The 5,165-nt window shown below is 53.4% G+C and overlaps 1 long non-coding RNA gene across 2 annotated transcripts in view; it reads right to left on the reverse strand.

Moving 5' to 3' along the window:
* Positions 1–1,862: 1,862 nt before the first annotated feature.
* The window catches only part of LOC115278169, a 38,554-nt gene continuing 35,251 nt past the window's right edge, over positions 1,863–5,165 (reverse strand). For both annotated transcript variants that reach the window (XR_003902734.1, XR_003902733.1), the window contains exons 2-3: positions 3,106–3,416; positions 1,863–2,147 (exon numbers count right to left, since the gene is read on the reverse strand). This is a non-coding gene — a long non-coding RNA (uncharacterized LOC115278169). The remainder of the gene's footprint in view (positions 2,148–3,105; positions 3,417–5,165) is intronic.

The raw sequence follows: 5,165 nt of genomic DNA on the forward strand, positions 1-5,165 counted from the left end.
TGTGTGGTGTGTACACGAGGGTCTGAGTGCGTGACCGCGTGCACCCTGAATTGCACGTAGACGTAAGTGAATCAGTGTAGACACGTGCGAGGTATTGTGTCAGTACGTGTGTAAGTCTACTCGCAGGTGCATGTGCGTGGGTGGCGTATGCATGTTGTGAGGGTGTGGTGTGGTGTCAGCCTTTCTGCATGTGGCATGTGCACATGCTTGCAAATGGTGTCATTCGGGTGTGTGTGGGTGGGGTGTATATGTGTGTGAACGTGTATGTGCATGTGGTGTGTGTACGAGTGACACGTGTGTTCACATGATCCGTGCACGAGCTTCATGCATGTGCGTGTCCCTGTTTACCTCGTCTCAAGGACAGGAAGACACAGCAGCTGGGAGCTTGTCTGGAGCGTGGAGCCCCTGGGACCCGGAGACTGCAGCCCCGCACAGTTCCCGCACCTCCCGCCCAGGCTAGCGAGGGATGGACGGCCCCCACCCACCCAGCGTCACCGTGAAGACAGAAGACACAGGAGACCTGGTGCGGAGGCTCGTCCCAGAACCCGTCCCTCACGTCCACGGATGCCTCCTCTTTTCCACGGCCCTCTGCAGCCAGTAGGAACATTCCAGCCTCACCTACGGTTACTTGTACGTGAAGGAGAGACTTCAGTGGCATTTCTCAGGGGACGAGGGTCTTGGATCCCATCCTACAAAGACCAGACAGACAAGTGCATGTCCTTCGCTAACTCAGGGCCTGACCTGAAACTATAACCCGTAGGTCAAAACGTAAACCCAGCTCAAAGCCAAAAGCATTTTACAGGGGCACCTGGCGTGGCCCTGGGAGCGCAATGGGCCTGTGTAATGACGCCCACGTACGGGGAGCCGTTAAAGTTCCTGCACATCGGGGGTCACCCCCAACCAGCCCGCACATGTGTCATCGAACCTACAGAATGACACTCCCTCTTCCCATGTCCCAGGAGCAGGCCCAGGACAAAGCACATCATCCCCAAGGGCACGGGCTGCTAAGAGGCAGAGATGGGATTCAGTCGGACGTCTAGTTTCTGCTGCTGCAACACCCACAGGCTCCCTGCAGGTGGAAAACTAAGCTCTTCCAGTAAACTCATTTCCCAAGTCTTCCAAAACTGGAGCCCCAGGTCTCAAAGGAGCGATGCAATCCTAGGTAATGCCTTTCAGCTCTGTAGGTCTGCTTCGAATGAGAAAATATACCACCTGCCTGATGGAGCACTTACTAGAGGAGCCCCAGGATGCCAGCTTCACTGTCTTGACCTGGGAAGGGAGGGCAGCCAGGTGCCCCCTCCATTCCCTGGGGCTGAGACAAGCCAGCCCCGAGTGCCCCCCTCCCCCAGCTGCTAGGGGTGCCCACACTCACCCCGTCCAGGCTCCAGGAACCTGCAGGCTGAGAAAACGAGGTCAGGCTGGGTGGTCCTGTCCGAGGTCTTCCTGCCCAAGACTCCTCCTCCGATGCCCGGCCTCCAGAGTGGCCAGCAGACCCTGACGGGGTGACCAGCCCCACCACTCTGCGTCTTTCCTACTTTCCGGTTTCATGACGCAGCTCCCCCTCTGCTATTTTCTGTATACATTTCGGCTGGACTTCTCTGAATCAATTTAGCCAGAACAGAAAAGGCAGAAACGCTGCCCACTTCTCTCCTGACCACACCACATTGGCATGATCTTCCACCACGTGGAGGTTTTGCATTCATGACAGAAATACAAGGTGATCAAGGACATTTAGGTCATGGGAAGTTTCCCCCCAATCCAGCCCAATAAATGTGCAAGTCCTCTAAAAAAATACTTCCAGGCAGTTATAGATAGGGCAAAATAATGTAAAAGTGTGGCATTTGAGATGGAGACCACAGTAATCATTTTAAAGCAGTTACGCACACATTTATAAGTAAACACACATTTCCAGGTGCGGAGAGCTGAGGCAGCCGAGTTCAGTTCAGAGCAGCTCCGGGAGAAGAAAGGCGCGTGGGCTAAGCAGACTGTTGGGATGAAGATCAGCGAATATTAATCTTGATGAGGTGAGTCTACGCTGTGGGGCGAGGTAGGAGCTGCGGTGGCACAGTCTTCCAGAAATAACACCTCTCGATTTCAGGACACGATATGCCCCGTCCGTGCAGCACTGGGATCTTGCATTTAGCACCCTGGTAGGTCAAAGAAATCAAAGCATTTAAACTGGAATTGTCCCTAGGGGTGCTAAGTATGTGACTTGATTTCGGCACAGGCCACATTCCCACAGTTTGGGAGACGGAGCCCTGTGCTGACAGTGCAGCGTCTGCTTGGGACTCCCCCCTCCCTGCCATCTCCCCTGCACACACTTGCTCTCTCAAAACAAATGTTAATAAACTAGAATTAGTCAAAAGCAATTTCATGCAGGGTGAGGTTAGCAACCCAAAAGATCCTAACACCCATAGTTTGGAGCAGCGTCAACAGGCTTATTCTAGAAAGTGCTGGAAGCACCTAGCCCAGGCTTTGCAGGCCACTCTCCACTGCGTCCACTCTGCCCTGCTGTGGTGGGGAAGTGGCCAGACACATGTGGGCATGGCGGCGTCTGATGGCGCTTTATCTACAGAACATCCACGTGACTGGGTTCTACTTGAGGCCTGCAGTTTGCTGACCTGATTTAGGAAACAAGCCTGTTGACTTCCAAACGTGGATCCTGAGTGCCAAGGCGCAGGGCAATGAGTGTGAGTCTCAGAACAGCAGAGGAGAAAGGAGCAGAGAAAGGGATGAGTCTCTCTGCCCTGGGGAGAGGCGCTGTTTCACCAGGGGGTGGGGTTAGCGTGGGACTCAGGACAGGCTCAGCCAAAGGAAGTGGTGTGTGGGTGGCTCAGCAGGCCAAATGTGCTGTCCAGAAGGGTCCACAGGGCCCTTTAAAGACGCGGGTACTGGGGCGCCTGGCGGGCTCGGTTGGTTGAGCATCCAACTTCAGCTCAGGTCATGATCTCACAGTTTGTGGGTTCAAGCCCTGCGTTGGCTCTGTGCTGACGGCTCAGAACCTGGGGCCTGCTTCGGATTCTGTGTCTCCCTCTCTCTGCCCTTCCCCTGCTCATGCTCTCTCTATATATATCAAAAATAAATGTTTAAAAAAGACGAGGGTACCAAATATCCAGTTGTGAGTCGTTGGAGGCTCGAAATGGTCCAATGCTCCATCTCCAAAAATGTTGGTCAAGTCTGACCCCTCCAGAGGCTTTGAGAGAGTGGAAATCAAAGTGGTGATTAAGAGCCGGGCTTCCAAATCCAGGATAGTCTGGGGACAGTTGGGCAGCCCCACTGGCAAGGAGGTGACTGGGCTCAACCATCAGGAGGAGAAGAGGGAAGCTGGCAGGCCAAGGCCGTCTTGCAACGTGGTGGTGGGTACACTCAGGTGTCCACTGCCTACGGGGCCAGGCTGGAACTCACCTAGCCTGGTTCTGGCAAAAAAAAAAAAAAAAAAAAAAACCCATAGGCTCCTTCTGAGAGATCGAGTTGATGGTCTTGTTATTTGCTTATCTGCATGTTATGAAGGGCACTTGCTTGTGAGTCCTTTGTACCAAGTGGTCCAGCACAGAGGGAGATGGTGAGAACCATAAGGCCCAGGAGACCTTTCTCCAGCAGCCAATGGCATAATGCCACAGGACATGCCTGTTCGGCCACAGACACCCTCCTCCTCAGCCGGTACCGTCCTAACTGGAGCTAGGCGATGGCAGGCGTCACCTACTGTGAACACTGCACCCAAGTCAACACAAACCCCATAACTTCAAGATGGAGGACCTTGGAACCAGAAGCTGCCTCTTCCCGATTCATTCCTGAACCTCATGTCTCACATGGCAGGTAAACAGCTCTGTGCACTAAGCAAGGATTCAGTGTCCGACTCTGAACCTCCTGTTTTTAAGCCCTTTATCCATCTGTGGAATGAGCATGGCCCGGCTAAGCTCTGATAATCTATTTGCATTCTCTTTTTGATGAATCAAATCCTAACCAGTACAGAAGTGTCACAAAGCCCTAGACTATCAATGATCGTTTTTGCAGGCAGGATGGGGGGGGGGCAGTTCTCACTGCAGGCATTACGGTTCCCACGGGCACAGGCAGCCCGAACATTGACAAGACCCCAGCCCTGCGGTTTACACTGCCGTTGATCCTCACCAACACACGAAATGATCCAGATTCATCCCCGACTTTTAAGTAAGGGGTGAAAAGCACCAAGAGCCTGGACAAAGTCCCCCAAGCCACACACCTTGTCAACAGTGGGGCAGGCTCATCCATTGCCTTCCCAGGGCACCATCGGGTTGCCGACCCTGGCGCAGAGCCCCGGCGGGGATAAAGTGGACGGTGCACTCAGATCAGGGGACAGAGGCACACGGAGAGATCTGGACGTCAACGCCTGGTTTCTCAGGGTGGGATCTGGGTCTGTCCGCTCACCGCCCGCCCAGGGCTTGGTGGACGGGGAGCCCAGGAATTAGCTGAAGAAATCTCAGAGCAGAGAGACTCCTGGTGCGCCCTCAGGGCAGAGAGTCATAAGGTTAAACAAAGTGAAATAAAAATGGCCCTAAAAACCCCATCACACTACGTGAGCAGGGTGGGCAAAACTGCCCGGCATGCAGGAAGCACGTGGTCACGCGATCTGTCCGTGCCAGAGACGCGTCAGGGGCAACGGAGCAAGGCAGACGCAGAACCTGGAAATAGTCCTTCTGGGTTTCCATCTACCTGGATCACCGGAAAGCGGGATACCGGGATGCCTCACTTTTTTTTTTTTTGCAATTATACATAATATTTTATTGTCAAATTGTTTTCCATACCACACCCAGTGCTCTTCCCCTTAAGTGCCCTCCACCATCACCACCACCTCTTCCCCCCCCTCCCCCTTCCCCTTCAACCTTCAGTTCATTCTCAGCATTCAATAGTCTCTCAAGTTCTGTATCCCTCTCTCCCAACTCTCTCTCCCTCCTCCGCTCCCCCCTGGCTCTCCATTAGGTCTCTCCTGTTTTCCTGCTAGACCTATGAGTGCAAACATATGGTTTCTGTCCTTCTCCGCCTGACTTATTTCGCTTAGCATGACACCCTCGAGGTCCATCCACTTTCCTACAAATGGCCAGATTTCGTTCTTCCTCATTGCCATGTAATACTCCATTGTGTATATGTACCACATCTTCTTGATCCACTCATCAGGTGATGGACATTTA

The sequence above is a fragment of the Suricata suricatta genome, chromosome 14, assembly GCF_006229205.1.
Source record: "Suricata suricatta isolate VVHF042 chromosome 14, meerkat_22Aug2017_6uvM2_HiC, whole genome shotgun sequence".
NCBI lineage: Eukaryota > Metazoa > Chordata > Mammalia > Carnivora > Herpestidae > Suricata > Suricata suricatta.